We start from the raw sequence: 17049 nt of genomic DNA, 5'->3' as shown, positions 1-17049 counted from the left end.
CTTTTACGTGTGTGAGCCTCTGCTTGCTATGTTTATTAACTTAACCCACCTACATTGGGATGACAGAAAAGGCAACCTGTCCTCATTGCTACCTCTAACTCTCAGCTGATTGTCTCTCTGGCAAGTATTTGACAACAATTGACTGAAGTGAACCATCATGCATCTAAAAATGCACAGCGGACTGCTGAAGCAGGGGGCGGAGCATAGCTGGCCGCAAGATAGCCACACTTGAGATGGCTCTGCATGATGACTACATTATCATGCATTAATCTGCTTACAGTGAGCTTCTCTCTATCAGACAACATTGCAGCTGCCTTTCGCAGAAGCTATTGAGGCTGCTCATCTGCATTTTGGCACATGCTGCCGCTGGATTGTAGGCACCCCGGCGGTCCAGGCACAGACTTCCTTCAATCAATCAATCATCAATCAATCAATGTACTTGTAAAGCGCGCACTTACCTGTGAGGGTCCCAAGGCGCTGAAGGGAGGGGTTAGTGTGATCCAGGTCTTGAGGAGTCTTCTGAAGGTGAGTAGGTCTTGAGTCTGCCGTATGTGGGTGGGGAGGGTATTCCAGGTCTTGGCGGTGAGGTAGGAGAAGGATCTGCAGCCGGAGGTCGTTCGTTGGATGCGGGGGACAGCGGAGAGGGCGAGGCTGGCGGAGCGGAGCTGGAGGGTGGGGGTGTGGAAGCTGAGTCTGCTGTTCAGGTAGGCTGGTCCAGTGTTTTGAAGTGCTTTGTGTGCGTGGGTGAGGAGCTTGAAGGTGATCCTCTTGTCGACAGGGAGCCAGTGTAGTTTTCTCAGGTGGCTGCGGCGAGGGATGTTGACAATCAGTCGGGTGGAGGTGTTTTGGATGCGCTCTAGTCGTCGTAGGTGTTTGGCTGGGATTCCTTCGTAGAGTGTGTTTCCGTAGTCCAGTCTGCTGCTGACGAGGGCCTGTGTCACCGTTCTTCTTATTTCGGTCAGGATCCACTTGTAGATCCTGCGGAGCATGCGGAGGGTGTTGTAGCAGGAGGAGGAGACAGCGTTGACCTGCTTAGACATGGAGAGGGAGGAGTCGAGGATGAATGCTAGATTGCGTGCGTGGTCGGTGGGTGTTGGTGCTGTTCCCAGTGTGGTTGGCCAACAGGAGTCATCCCTGGCTGAGGGGGTGGATCCGAGGATGAGGACCTCCGTCGTATCCGAGTTCAGCTTCGGACGGCTGCTCCTCATCCAGCCGGCGACGGCTTTCATTCCTTCGTGGAGGTTGGTTTTGGCCGTGTGTGGGTCCTTGGTGAGGGAGAGGATGAGCTGCGTGGCGTAGGAGATGATGTTGAGGTTGTGATGGCGGGCCACTAGTGCGAGGGGGGCCATGTAGACCTTGCACAGCGTCGGGCTGAGCCCCGGGGGACGCCGCAGATGATGTCGGTGGCTTCGGATTGGAAGGGTGGGAGGCGGACGGTGTGGGTCTGCCGGTGAGGAAGGACAAGATCCAGTCAAGGGCCTTCTCTTGGATTTCGGCTTCTAGGAGGCGTGTCTTTGGAGTGCGATGGCAGACCGTGTCGAAGGCGGCTGACAGGTCCAGGAGGATGAGGGCTGATGTTTCCCCGTTGTCTAGTTGGCGCCTGATGTCGTCTGTAGCGGCGATGAGGGCAGTCTCGGTGCTGTGGTTTTGTCTGAATCCAGACTGGGACGGGACCTGGATGTTGTTGTCTTCCAAGTGGCGGATCAGTTGTATGTTGACGATTTTCTTGATGACTTTGGCCAGGAATGGGAGCAGGGAGATGAGCCGGAAGTTCTTGAGTTCCTTGGGGTCTGCTTTAGGCTTCTTGAGGAGGGCATTGATTTCGGCGTGTTTCCAGTTTTCCGGGAATGTCGCTGTTTCGAAGGAGATGTTGCTGATCTTCCGTAGTTGGGGTGCGATGGCTGCGTCTGCTTTGTTGAATACGTGGTGTGGGCACGGGTCACAGGGAGATCCTGAGTGGATGGAGTTCATGACTCTGTCTGTCTCGTCATCATTGACGTTGGACCAGGAGGTCAGGCGGTTGGCGCTGGTTGTGTTCACAGGGGAGGTGGAGTCTGGCGTAGTCGTGCGGTTGTGGTTTGAAGCTGTCCTTGAGACCTGGTGCTCTGGCTTGTCGAGGCAGCCCACGAACAGTGGTCTGGCTGGGCCACATCCAGTCAGAGGCGAATGGGCGACGCAAAGGGGGCTCGTGCCTCATACCATTTGACCTGCATCCTGTGTCCCTGGTTGGCTCAGACGGAGGTTATGTATGGCATGGCTGTTGTGCCGGGCCGACCGCTGAGCCAAGCACACTCCAGGCCCCCCATTCACCAACTGTGGTGCAGGATGGCCTTTCCAGTGGCTGGGACACTACTGTTGAAGGTGAGTGATCTGTGCCAGCACCTTCCCCTCCATGGTAGTTGATGCGCACAAATTTGCACTCCTGGTGACCCATCACTTTTGGCAGGCTGCCTGGGTCTTGCGTGGCCTGCATTGGTTGCTTCTCTGTACTGTCTCCTGGTTGTGGCCCCAACAGCTCTACACAATCTAGCTTTGCAGTGACTGTTCCTAGTCCTTGCTTGCGCCCTCTGTCCTACTCGCCCCCCTTCATGCTCCATCTTTCCTATCTATTGCCCACTGGGCCTGCTCGTGTCCCCCGAGAAAACGTTCTCACCAGGATAAGTGAGGGCACAGCTCAATTGACTCTACACTGCTCACTCAATTCACAGGTTTAGTAGTCCACAAGTGGCTGAAGGTGCGGGCTGCCTAGGGATGTAGGACTGCACACCTGCGAGACCACCAGCTGGGATCCCACTGCTGCACTCACTTAATCTGTCCTGAGCAGGACTTCCGGACTCCAGGCCTTCTTGTGCCCCCTGTTTAGGCGATCATCTGGGGTGTGGAGGGGCAGTGGGTGACTTCTTGATCTGGCAGTGTTGTCTTGCTGGAGTTTTTGTACCACCATATATTTCATTTTTCTACCATCTGGCCACTCGGGGAGTGATATCTCCATTTTGTCCTCCACCTACGTCATCTGCTGGGGACAGTCCTTCTCCCCTGCTGCCATCATGGGTAAAAACGATGTACACCAACAGAAGTCTACATTCAAGAGTAAGTGGCACACTTGTCAATCTGATCAGGACACCTCACCAGAGTACTCTTCTGCATGCCGGAGGGGGGTGGACACGATGCAGTCAGACGCTGACCTCAGATGCCTTCTGGTTGATATGAAGACAAGTCCTCAATCCATAGATGAGAAGTTGGGCACCCTCACTGCTCACCTGGACCACATGAAACATCGAGTAGGTAATCATAAACTAGATTGGACCACCTAGAAAATCTATCTGATGCAGATGAAATCCAGGCTGACTCCATGGAACACCTACTGCCCTTGGACAAGATCCTCGACCTCATTAAAGCCAAAGATGAAGACTTGGAAGTGAGGTCACAGCGCAACAACCTCAGGATCACTGGAGTCCTCGAATCTACCGTCATGTAGGTATGTCTATTCAGATAATGGAATTATAAAATGAACTTTTGTACATGTATTTAAAGAAAACTACAGGAAATACAGTGAATAACTACCTGTTTTCAAAAAAAGAAAGAAAAAATGACTTATTGAATGATAAAAAAGACTCTAAAAATAAAAATGAATAAATAACAAAAAAAAGTTGAATATGTAGTTTATGTATGCCCGTGATATTGGAGGTTTTCCCCAATAGTAAAGTGGTTATAGGTCAAGAGGGAGTTCCTTTCTTTGTTTCTGGTTATTTCACCCCTCAACTCTCTGACCTTTAAGTATATTTGGGAGGGGGTCCCTACTCTTATTCATCTGAGTCTCTGTTCCGTGACCTTTTGGATGAAGCTTTCTCTCCTGTTTTCATAGTTGAGCAGGCACATCATTCCCTGCGGCCACAAACCCTTTCCTGACACCCCTGCTCGCTCCATAATCACACAACTGTTAGATCATAAGGACAGGGACACCATATTGAGGCTCGCCTGTGAACACTGAGAAATCAACCACCAGGGAAATGCCCTATCATTCTATCCAGACTTTATAGAGTCAGTACAGGCAGCTAGACCGGAATGTGTCCCAGCCAAGAAACTCCTTCAAAAAGCAGATATTTACTATGACAACCTGTACTCTGCCAGGCTGTGCATTTCACACAAGGAGAACTTCACATTTTTTACTGATGCCAAACAGGCTCTGAAATTTGCCAGCCATTAATGTATTTGTGGAAATGTGATTCACATTGGAAACCCCAATATTCTTGAAGAATAAATTCCTGAATAAAAAACGTTGAAAGAATAAACTACTTAACTAATGAGATTGTGTACAATTTGATGTTTTACAACCAGTAGAAACGGAACACAATTCGTACTCAACAGTGCGTCCAAGAGATGTTACCCCCCCTGGGGGGAGTGATATCTTAACTATTAGGTAGGACATATACTTTTAAGTTTACATGTCCTGGTAATGCCAAACAACGACATTTGTTTTTCATTACTGTGAGGCCTACTCCTCTTATAGGCTAGCATTGGAAATTCCTTAATACAGTTTTAAGCTGTAATTATTAGAAAGGAGTGGCTAATTCTGGTTTCATATCTCTGGAATACTAATGAGAAATTCTCTTTGGTGGTAAAGATGAATTTAACATTACTATTTTAGACATTTCTCTGCTCTTTTTCCTCTGTGTCTCTTGCAGCTTACCTCCAGTACATGTCATTCATTTATATTCTCATAGCTCTTCCTTGGTAGGAAGAGAGTGGGGGACAGGGCCAGACTGGTAGTAGCGGGTACCGGGCATTCCCCCGGCGGGCCACCAGGGTGGGGGCCGGTTGTGGGCCACTGGGTGGGGGGGGGGGGGTGGGGGTGGGGGGGTTTGTTACAGGGGCCTGGATTTGCAGCATAGCTGCAATATGGGCCCCATGTAACAAAAATCGTATGAAACTGGACTTGGCAAACAGCTCGGCTGGACAGCCCCTCACGCACCCCATAGCCATCACCCCCTGCTGGGGGCCGTAAAATCAGTTTGGCAGGGCCGGTTTCAGTTTTCAGTCTGGCCATGGAGGAGGAGCGAGCACTGACTCCTGAATAAGCAGTGTCCTGTGCCACAGATGAAGGACTGATTATCCACTCCCCCTCTCAGATAGCCTGGCAGACAGGGCTGGGAATAAAAGGAACCTGTGCACTTCAAGGGCCTTCTTTGAAGTCTCACCCATGTCAAAGGCACATTTGGGTACAAATATTGGTGTTCTGATCGTACCAAAACAGTACACTACTGGACCTGTAAAGAACTATACCTGGAGTAAAGACTGTTGTGCAACAAGGATTGCCACTTGGCTTGACTGCTGCTCTGGCTGAACTGCTTTTCTGCTTTGCCGTGCTGCCCTGCTGCCTGCTGATCTCTGCCCTGCTGTGGACAGGGACTAGACCCATCTCACATGAACCCAGAATGACTCCAAGGGCTTGCTGCTTGCCCCTGTTCTGAAGTCTCAGGGCCATCAAAAACTTCCTTTAATTCTGTAACAGCATCTGGACTCTGCGCCATCTGTGAGTCCTGTACTGCCAAGTGGTGTAAATGCAATCCTTGGCCCTTGAAAGAAGTTTGGCACTATCCAGAACAATCATAATCGATGCAGTGACGACCATGCACCAATTAGAACCGACTCATTGACCTTCAACACCTAAGCAGTGCTGATCCAATGCCATCCTTGTGCAGCTCGATGACGTCGAGGGACCCAACTGTGAGGTTCAACAACTTAGCGCCTGCATCATAAGGGGTTTGACACCGACGCAGGACCCGACTGCGAGACTCCATAGCAACACATCTACCCAACTGCGTGGATTGCAACACATGCATCGACTCTTGGACGCCAGTGCTTGCTCCATCCAAGGTCGTTTTTTCAGCAGACCCTGCGTGGCTTCTGTAGCCGGCCTGCCCTCCATTTGGGTTGGCCTGATTTTTTGATTTACTCTGATCCAGAGCGACCTCAAGTAACCCCTAAATGCTATTTGAATCCAAGCACTACTTTTTGATTTATTCTTAAAATATTTATAATTCCAGTTCTGCATATTGGATTTTTGTATTTGTGTTCTTGATTGTCTCATAACATATAACAGGCATGATAATGTGTCTCCTTGAAAAACTCAGAAGGAGAGTAGATGTCCTGTTACCTTGCCTCTTGTTTGCATATAGAGAGGTGTCTCAGAAGGGAGTTGGATTAGCCCCTTTAATATTCTGTTTGGACTTCCTGTAAGGAGTCCCATAAGTTTGGTAAGGGAAGGCTGGGAGAAGCCCCTCAAAAGAACCCAAACTGGACATAGTGGACTATGTACTAGGCCTGCGCTCTTGTATGGCTGAGTTCATGAAGAAGGCAAACAAGAATTCTGAGGCCAAGCAAGAGCTTGTCAAACTCTGGTATGACCATAAATCAGAACTCATTTATTAGCAACCAGGTCAGTTGGGGTGGGTGTTGGAGCCTGTGGCTCCCAGGGTTCTCCAGGACAAATGAACTGGGCCCAATCCCATTCTGGAGAAGAAAGGGGAAGTCACCTCCTTGGTGGACTTAGGCACCCCTAGGAGTCCACACAGAGTTCTCTATCTAAATTACCTGAAGCCACACCTGGACAGAGCTGACCTGACCATGCTCATGGTCACAGAGGGAGGTCAGGAGAAGGAAAGTGACCCTCCGACCTACGTCCTAAAGCCCAAAGAATGGGTCAGTAGAGGGAGTTTTCGTCTCAGACTCTCTCACTACACAACAGCAGACTGACTGCAGGCAAGTCTTAGAGCAGTTTGCTGAGCTCTTTTCTTTGACCCCCTGGTCGGACAACATGTCTGCATGATGTGGACCCTGGTGACAGCCTCCATGTCAAAAATAAGATTTACAGTTTGTCTGATCAAGTCAAAATCAGCATCAAGGCTGAGGTCAGCAAGCTGCTTTGACAGCCCAGTGGTACTGGTTCCCAAACCTCACTCATAGAGTACCAAACCAAAGATGAGGTTCTGTGTAGATTACACAGGTTTACCTGCAGTCAGTTAAAGTGATGCACACCCAATGCCATGCGCAAATGAGCTCTTGAGTGCCTTTCATTTAACATGAGTGTATTGTTAATTGGGCTCCCCCAAGGAGCTAAGGAGAGATTAGCTTTCTCTACTCCTGAAGGACACTTTCAATTTAAAGTGATGCCTTTTGGATTTAAAAATGAACCTGCCACGTTTTAAAGGTTGGTGAATTAAGTGTTCGCAGATCTGGATAATTTTAGTGCAGCATATCTGGATGATACTGCTGTATTCAGTTCCAACTGGGAGGATCACCTGATCCACCTAAGGGAAATACTACAGGGCCTGCAGCAGGCAGGTCTAACTATCAAGGCCAATAAGTGTCAGATAGGGCAGAGTCCTGTTGTCTACTTGGGCCACCTTGTAGGTGAAGACCAAATATAAACTCTCCAGTCTAAATACAGACCATATGTGAAGAGGTTTGGCACCATTGGGGCCCCTCTCACTGAGCTCAGCTCCAAGGAATAGCATTAGATGCTCATCTAGAACACAGGATGCCAATAGACCTTTGACAACCTGATGGAGAATCTGTGCTCACCCCCTTCCCTGAAAGCGCCAGACTATGGAAAATAGTTCTTTGTCCGAACAGACGTTTATGAACATGGGATTGGGGCTGTGCTATCGCAAACAAATGATGAGGGCCAGGATCAAGTAATTGCCTATATCAGCAGGTGACTCCTCCCTAGAGAGCATAGTTGGGGTACCATTAAGAGGGAAGCTTTTGCTGAAGTTTGGTCCTGGAAGAAGCTGAGAACATCGTGTCTGGGACTCATGTCAAGGTTCAAACTAACCACAGGCCTTTTAGATGGCTGATCCAGATGAGTGGAGAGAACCAGCAGTTGTTGAGGTGGTACATTTTTCTACAGTGAATTTACTTTTCAGTAGAACACAGACCTGCGACTGACCATGCCAATGCATGTGGTCTATCCCGGTTCTTCAACCTAGATAATGATAACTAACAGGGAAAAGGTTAGTTGCCCACCACTTTTCATTGGGAGGTCCTGTAGGAAAGTGCTCTTTTGTATGGTCAACCCACAATTCTTTCCCCAATGCTGATGGTTATGGCTCTGAAAGTGCACAGGAACTGGTAACCCCAATCGACAAGGACTTTCACCTCCTCATAAGTCGCTAGTAAGTGGTACCAGTGGCATCCTGTGTATGGGGGTTAAAGTGGTCACCAAGACCTGCAGCATTGATTGTGCCTCCCTGAGTGACCCAAGTGTAGAGAGGACAGCAGGCCTACCATTACAGACTGTAGGAGCATTGCAAACATCTCCAACCAGACTTTGCTATCAACATAAGTGGCAAGGTCAAAGGACTATTTTTAATATATGTCAATAACCCCTAAGGTAGGCCTCCTGATCCCAGGAGGCAGGGTGCATTATATTAAAGGTGTGGAAATATATGTGCAGACATCTATGTCCCAATAGTAGCCTCTTTCTAATAAGTACTGCTACAAGTGACAAGGGATCCAGAGGATAACATGGAATGAACCCTGGCACCCGGAAGTTGGCAGCTCCATTATTGCTTTGTTGAAAAGTGTAATGTGTGGTATCAAACAACTTGTCCCATCAAATCTGACTTTTTCCCAAGTCAGATTTAATGTGACACCTAAGAGGCTACCTTAGAGGTTGCCCCCCTGGTTGCCCGAACCTTTCCTGTGCCCTGGCTGACAAACTGCAGCTGCTGCAACCATGACAGGAATCTGACCTTCCCAGTCAGGAGGTGTGAACACTCCCACAAATCCGAAACAAAGGCCTGCCTGGGAAGGAGGTGTCAGACAAGATGGCTGGTGAAGTGGCACATCAAGACGGTGAGCTTAAGTGCGCACACCACCTCTGATATGCAACCAGGCTGTCTCCCAAAGGAAGAAACAGCCAGCCTCCGGGCACATTTGAACTCGGGAAGCCAGAAAAAATTAGGTAGCCAGGAGGCGTACACCCCAGAAGATTAGCCACACCCCTCTGGTGGGCTACCAGGTCTGCACAGCAGAGTAAAGGACCTGGTATTTTTAAAAGTGGCGAAATGAAAGGTTCTGGGTAGAAAAGGTATCACACACCCCCGGATGCAGTCACCTCAGGGACGAATTAGCCCCTGGGGTTAGTAGCTTATTGGTTCTTGCACCCACACCCCTAATGCCCCTAAATCTAGGATTTGAGAGGTACCCCATCACCAGATCCTCAGATCTGCTAGAATTGCAACCAAGAACAGAGAAGAGACCCAAGTCTGTTACTCCAAGACCTGCACAAAGCACAGATGTGATAACCTGAACCTGTGGCACCCACCCTGGCAACCACCCTGTTACTGCATTACTGTGACTCACCCCAGACCAGAGATGGGTTCTAAAAGGAAGGTGAACCAACCTGCAAGCCAAAGTCAACTTTAGAACTCCCTTGGACTAGACATACTAGTCCCCTGCAGCCGACAGGTAAAAACACGCTTCCTGAAACAAAGAATCAATGGCCATCAGGCCCACTGAGAGATCTCCTGAAAATAAATGGTCCAGTGCAGTGTGGGAAATGTAGTCCTAACATGCAGCAAGTTTCATGTTGCTACTGTTTTCCCCTGGACTCCACGATGTCAAAGTACCAGTAAGATGTGTTTGCTGCTGCCAAGGCTTGTTGGTTCGGGCTACCACAACCTTCGTTTGACGTTGCACCTCGAGGAAATCCAATAGCATCCTCAGCCAGCTGCTTCAGTGGCCCTGTTGTTGATATTTTGCATCCTTATCCTCACCTGCAGCTTTTAAGTATCAAAATCAGTTCCAGCTTTCAGCACCAGGGACCTAAGAATCAGTAAAACTTCAACTGCCTGTCTGGACCTGGGCCCATTATCCCCTTACCTCTCCAGTGCTTCCCACTTGACACGACCTGCAAGTGACTTAGGGGCACATTTATGTCGGACTTGCGCCACGTTTACGCCGCCATTGCGTCACGCAACGGCAGTGTAAACGTGGCGCATCCCTGTGACCCATTTACAACGTGACGCATCTCGGCAGATGCATCACGTTGTAAAGCCCTGCGCCACATGTGGGCATTCCGGCGCAGGGTGGGCGTTCCGGGGCAGGTGCGCCTCGCAAAAGTGCCTGCGTGAAATCTACAAGATTTCACGCAGGCACTTTTAGGCCAATGCTGCGTCAAAACCCTGCGCCTGCTTGAAGCAGGCGTAAGGCTTGACACAGCATTGGACAGATAGGGCCCCCCAGAGCATGGCTGGAGCTGCATCAAGCTTGCGACGCAACTCCAGCAATGCGCCACCTTTACGGCACAGATGCGTCACGCATCTGTGCTGTTTTTGCCCCATGGTGCGCCGCATTGTAAATGCGGCGCACCATGGGTGGCGAAGCTGCAGCGCACAATAACTGGCGCATCCCTGGGGATGCGCCAGTTATTGTAAATCTGCCCCTTAGTGTCACAAGTGTGTGTTTCTCACTGACTGCAACGTTATCATTGTGCAAGAGTTAAATGCACAGATTTAGTTTTCGTTTTCAAATTCATAACTCTGGTTATACTCATTCGATTGCTTTTGTTTTGGTGTCTAAACTCATTTAAAATTCTGCTCTTTTTTATAAATTGGTGTTGGATTTCTTTCAATTCGTATCCATTACTCATCGTGTTATGTATGGCGGGGTGAATGGTTGCATTGATACATTTGTAAACGGACGAAGAAGTGGATAGTGGTGTCATTTTGTGGACAATTGTGTGAGTAGGAGACAGGGTGTGGTATGAATGTGTGTTTTTACCAATACTGAATATGTGTGGACAGGTGGATAAATCGATGAATGGAGAGTGTGGATGTGTGACTGTGGTGTGTGTATGGATGTGTGTACAACTGGAAGGATCTTGTGCAAGAGTGTTCACAACTGCCTAGATGAATGCATGTGTAGAGGAATGTTTGTAAATGACCATGATTCTGCTGTCTCTCCTTTACACATGCTGAGCTGTAAAATGTAGCTAGTGACTTTGAAGAGCCTGTACATCTACCTGCTGGGGAGCAAAGCATGATAAATCTCTGTGATAGGGAAGCACGGTTCCCAATTCTCATGAAGAAAACTGATACTCCACAGTAATTGGGGTTGTCTTATGTGCAATTAAGCGTCATGGTCCAGTTAGAAAAAATTCTATACTGACAAGCTTGATGTATTTGTCATAGCACTGTGACTTGGCCACTGTTTGTTTTAAGAGATGCTCATAACAGAAAGAGCAGCAGTAACTCATCTCATCATGATGTATATCATATTGTTGACATGCAAGTTCCATTTCTTTTGTCACACTTGCAGCTGTGACTCCAGCAACTATACTAATTATGTGCTCCAATTTTTGAGAATATTGAGTATTTTCAGTACTTCAAAGTGACACAACATGAAGCTCTATTATAACTAATCTTTCAGATGCTATTGAACTGGCAATACAGGGTACCTGTTTGCACTGGTATACTCAAAGTAGATGTGGAACCACATTAAATAGTATCCCTGTGGCCCACTGTCAGACTGCAGATACAGATGGGTGAAAGTCCACTCACAGCAGTGGGTAGTGCAGAGCTGGGGACTTTGAAGACCCAACCTGAACCTGGTGAAAGTGGACATAGCTGTATTTTGCTTCGGCCCGACACCGAAAGATAAAATCATTCACATGCAGATCCTATGTGCTATACATCTCATAGGCATAAGGGAATTCACATAGAGGAAAAACACATAATTTAAGAGCCAACTTCAATTGCTGAAGCACTGTGTCCCCAGTGTCCCAGCACCACAAATAAGATATGAAAGGGGCATGAATCACCCACGCTCTGCTTTGATCGGATCACTGTGGTCATCATACCAGATGGCCAGTGTTTTCGGTGGGATGAAAAAGGAGGATGTCTCTTAAAATGGGAATTGTCAGAGAAGTGCCACTAGGAATCCTCTCCAGGAGGCTTGGTCTAGGTAAATAAAGGAGTGGCAAAAAACATTATCATCTTGTGCTTTACAAAGCATGCCACTTGTGCTTGGTCAGACTTTCAGTGACTGTGTGAGTTGTAAGTTATTATAACATAACTACAGACATATACCTAAAAACAAGGCAGACCTATTGGTGTGGCCAATACTTATAAGAATGAATTAATAAATGAGTAACAATGCTTTGTTGTAAATAATTAGAATGTTTCAATTCTGAAAATTTGTGGAAGGGGAACTGATCTTCAAAGTGTCTTGGTCACTTCTGTTCCCCTTTGTGTCACTTTCTTCTGCTGTCCCACACTCTGTTAGATACTTAGGACCTGATTTAGAGTTTGGTGGAGAGGGTACTCCTTCACAACTGCGATGGAGCAGCTTCTCTGCCAAATTAAATTCTCATCCAATTCATTAGAACTGGGCAGAAATTGAGGATGCCAATGGCCATTTGACCACATGCCATATTTAGAACGGGAGATTTTTACTTTCACAAAACCCATTCAAAACATGGTACCAGGGTCAAGATTGATTTGCATAAGGCTGGGTCCAAACTAAAATGGAAATCAGTTGTTCTATTTGCATTTGTTACCCCTAGTGGGACGAGTATGCCCAGACGTCATTTCGTAATTTTTTTTTAAAGGAAATCCTGGTTAGTATTTTATTTTTTTACAATAAAAAAATGATATTGACATGCGGTACAGCAACATCATGTTGAAAGAGCCACATGGCACCCTTTCAATGCATTGACAGGGTGACGTAATGTAAGAGATGACAGCTTAGGAGCATGGCTACTCAGTCAGGGCGATGTAGTATTTTAATCCATTGCCCTGATGGAGTAAAAACTATACTCCAAACTTTTGGGGCCAGATGTACAACCATATTTTAGGTTTGCAAACAGGCAATTGGCCCGTGTGTTACCGCAAAATTGGTCTGCCCTATGTACAAACCCTATTTTGCGAGTTGCTAACCTATTACCGATTCTCAAAATAGGGTTTGTGACTTACTATTAGGAAGGGGCGTGCCAAGGACGTCCCTTCCTAATAGCGAGTCTCACATACATGTATGATTGTTTTGCGAATGCAATTGTGGTCGCAAAACACTCGCAGTTTACCAGCTTCTTCAAGTAGGTGGTAAGACACTTTCCTTTTGTGAGTGTGTGCGAAAATATTTTTTAGGAGCAGGCAGTGGTCTGACAGACCGCTGCCTACTCTTAAAAAATTAAACCGAAACGTGTAATTTTTTTTTTTCAAATGCATCTCGTTTTCCTTTGAGGAAAACGGGCTACATTTTTTTTTTAAACTGCTTTATTTAAAAAACAGCACAAAAGCAAAGGGGATGATGGATGGAGTGTTCAACATTGCAAGCGCTCACCCCCCAGTCAACTGATCTGGGTTTAATCCATCATCACTGGATATATGCAAATCAGTCTGACCCTGTGCCTCATGGGAACAGTTCAGCCCGAACTGCCAAGCCATGTCTTCCCTGGACCAGAAACAACCATCCTGGGACCGGTTTCTGGCTAATCAGCCGTCATCAGCCAGGCTAGCTTGAGTCCAGTGGCAAAGTGAGCAAGGGACCCACGTCTGGGCATACCCAGCCAACTTAGGGCGAACTAAGCAAAACCAAAGGGGATGATGGACGGAGTGTTGAACATTGCAAAAAACAGTCACAGTCATGGTGGTTTGTTGACCCCAGCAGGCCACCATCCCAGAGAGTGCTAGCCATTTCTAATGGGGCCGAATATTGCACCTACCTCATTAATATTAATGAGGGAGGCAATTTGAGACCCGATTAGGAATTGCAAACAGTGTCTGACACACTGTTGTAAATTATATTTTACGAGTCGCAAAGAGATGCAATTTGTGACTCGCAACTTGTAAGGGTCGTACATCTGGCCCTAAATCAGCACCATTTTCCCTTTTTCTCCCCACATCTTTCTGAAATCTATCATACCATATCTTGCTCAACATACCTCTTCACACCATCTTGCCACTCTCTTCTTCTGCATGTACTTATCTTCTTCTCCTCATTTCACCACACACCAACTCAGCTTTAAGCACTGCAATTTATTTTTCTGCTGGCGCTTTCAATATTTTGAAAGCTGTGTACCTCTTTCATACACTTTGCATAAAATCATATCAGTTGGCACATATGTGACCATCTCCGTGTCAGCTCTAAAAAGAGGCCAAGGATTGTCTGTGCATGAAGTCTGAACACCTTTATGGCACACAGACATGCACTGTGAGAAATTCACACTACCTTTCAACTCATCTCCAGAGTTCTCACTTAAGCCCAGCTATAAACACTCCCCCACAACCGGAATTCCACCATGCGGCTAGCAATGACTTGGGTCACATAAAAGAGTTATATGTTGCATGAAAAGAACTATAGAAACACAACATATAGAAAAAAGCAAATGCCATTAGAGAGTGCAAGATGAAGTAAAGATGAAATATAAACAGGGAATGCATAACTGCTCTGGATAATCTCAAAAAATGTTGTTGTTGCGAATTCGCGCATTGTTTTGCCCTCTAAAGCACTTCAATTTTGAACCTGCTGGGGACCCATTTTTAAAGGCCCACTTAAAGCCCTGAGGGTGGCACATTGATGTAGAGTGAGTGACAGACAAGAGCCATGCAGGCCTGTGCTCCCAGCCCTGCCTGCAAATCCCGCACATCTTCATCGGTTACTCTACCATCCCAGACTTAGAGTTAGGTACAAAGGTGTAACATTAGCCTCCACAGCGCTGGAGAGCTCGAGCTCCATGGGACCCCCTCTGGCACTGTGGCTTGAGAGCTCCTGACATGATCCAAGGTGTGGGGGCCTCCTCAAGCTTCCAGGCCCCCCCCTCAAGTTTCGTTAAGCCACTGGTTAGGTAAGCCACTCTGGCTCAGCTCGTGGTCTTCTTGGACTCTCGACCCCAAAACGAGCAGAGCTTTCATGTTGCTTCTGCCTGCTGGCCCATTCTGAACTCATGCACTAAGATTTAACGACAAAGCATTGGCCTTTAATGTGAAACAGGTGACGGAAAGAGACACCCATCTAGCAGCTGAATCACAATGTGAAACCGAGAGAATCTGGGATCAATCTGAGCTTCCCCAGTTAAACTAAATGTTGGATCCCAAACAAATAATGCATTTCACTGAACCTCCTTTTTCTTCATAAACACACACAGAAGCACCTCAAATGCGCAGCTGAGGAAGTGTGCTGTACAAAAACCTCATATTTCAAGACTTTAATGTTGCTGCATGTCTAATATTAATCTAGTCCACATATGGAGAGCACATCAAAAATTACTTGATTTTGCTTTTACTAGTGACAGTGTTGTCAAGGTGGGGAGGAATAAATGTTTCTGAGTTCGTGTTTTTTAAACTATCACTTTTAATAAACTCTTTCAATGCAGTGAAGTAGTCTGAAGTACTAAGGTGCAATGCTTCAGCGTTATAAATATACTTTCTTTGAATTTTGAAGCAACTTTTTCCAATTTTTACATGATGCTTTTGAATGATTTACATGTCAAATAGTTCCATTGCTTTATTTGTGCACGGGCTCCTATAGCCAAGACAGACCCTGGACTCGGTAAAATATCGGCTCGCCCACTTCTACCCACTCTGCTGTAACAATGATTTAATGTCATTGTTGCTGCAGACTGCCAATGCGACTAAGAAATTAAGGGTGTCGGCCCCATAAGCACCCTCCCCTCCCCCACATCCACGAAAACACGTCTCTGCTCGGCTCTTACGGTGTACTGTAATGAAAACAAGCAAAGCTCATCTGGAGAAAGTTGCTGAAAACACGCATTAAATACGCAAATGTCAGCTAATGCATCCAGGCTTACCTTCTACGATCGATGTCTTCTTTCTAGTTGAAGCGTCCTGTTTGTGTCGACAGTGTTCCTCTCGGTGCCTCGGCCTTTCACTCTCTCTCCTCCATACAGCTCAATGCTGGCTCCTCCCAGCACAGATGCCGAACAATGTCCAGCTGGTAGTAATTTTTTATTTTTTTTACTGTGTAAGACTGCCAACCCTCTCCTTCTATGACCCTTCATCTTATATTTGGTATGTCCTCTGGAATAACCCTATTTTTGTTCTTTTTATGCACATGTGCACGAGATCCATGTTAATAAAAGGGATACATGGACCATCGTCCAGTTCAAAATGAGAATTCTTTGGCTGTTTTAAATGACTACTCCTTCAGTTTATTTGCACATTACAACTAATTAGTATGTTTACTTTATTTTCTCCTTTACTATTCATTAAACCTCTTTTTCTCATTCATTTCTGCTTTTCTGCTATTTGATGCTTTTGTCATTTTGTAGGAGTTCTTTGGCATTTTGTAGGATTTCTTATATGGATATAGCACCAAGTAGAGGTCGTGATACGGGACCAGTCCCAGCTATCATGGCACTAAAGTCAGTGGTATGTGTAGGGAATTTAGGGAATCGCCTGAGGTGTAACCAAGTGGCGTTGTCTGAGTCTTAAGTACTGTTGGCTGTGTCATCTATCAGAATGACCTCTATTCGGGGGCGCATCCTAATGGGGCGCCTGGGGAGGAACACCCCACTTATTATTTTTCAGAGTAGAGTTATGGTGGACCCAGCTGGTCTGGTGATGGTCAGATCAGTTATATATTGTTAATCACTGAAGGGGTTGGGGGTTGGGAGGGCCAGTGTTTACCACTAGGGCCTGTTGTGCAGGCAGGGTCGAAGGCTACTAACTCTTGGTCTGATTTGAAACTGCTCTGGGCCTCTCCCTGTCACTCACACGCGCTCTGCCAGGATGACTTCAGTATCACAACGCATAAGGCACCGAGTTGGGATTCTTAAACACTGCTTTAGTCAGTTGATGTAGTGTTCTCGACTCTGCTCCCTAAATTAACACAGACAGCGTGCTACATCTGTTCTGTCGGGATATAATCTTTCACCATGTCCTAGCTCAAATCGTGCCTTCTTATTTATGACTCCTGGACTCCAAGTGGAGAGCGGATCCGGTTGGGTCTCTGACCTGGTAGTAATTCAAAAGTGACTTTAAATCGGTTTTCAACTGGGCCCAATATACATGTACTTTAACTTTA

General features: G+C 46.8%; 1 protein-coding gene across 1 annotated transcript in view; it reads right to left on the bottom strand.

Annotated features, from left to right (window-relative positions):
* Positions 1-15895, bottom strand: part of LOC144770057 (ATP-binding cassette sub-family A member 10-like) — a 1719125-nt gene extending 1703230 nt beyond the window's left edge. The window contains exon 1 of the mRNA XM_078654288.1: positions 15815-15895. The gene's annotated coding sequence lies outside the window, so the exon portion shown is untranslated. The remainder of the gene's footprint in view (positions 1-15814) is intronic.
* Between the last annotated feature and the right edge of the window lie 1154 nt (positions 15896-17049).

This window comes from Lissotriton helveticus, chromosome 7 (assembly GCF_964261635.1).
Source record: "Lissotriton helveticus chromosome 7, aLisHel1.1, whole genome shotgun sequence".
In the NCBI taxonomy this organism is placed as follows: Eukaryota; Metazoa; Chordata; class Amphibia; order Caudata; family Salamandridae; genus Lissotriton; species Lissotriton helveticus.
Note: the sequence above shows the minus strand (reverse complement) of the source record. Positions and strands in the feature narration are given on the sequence as shown.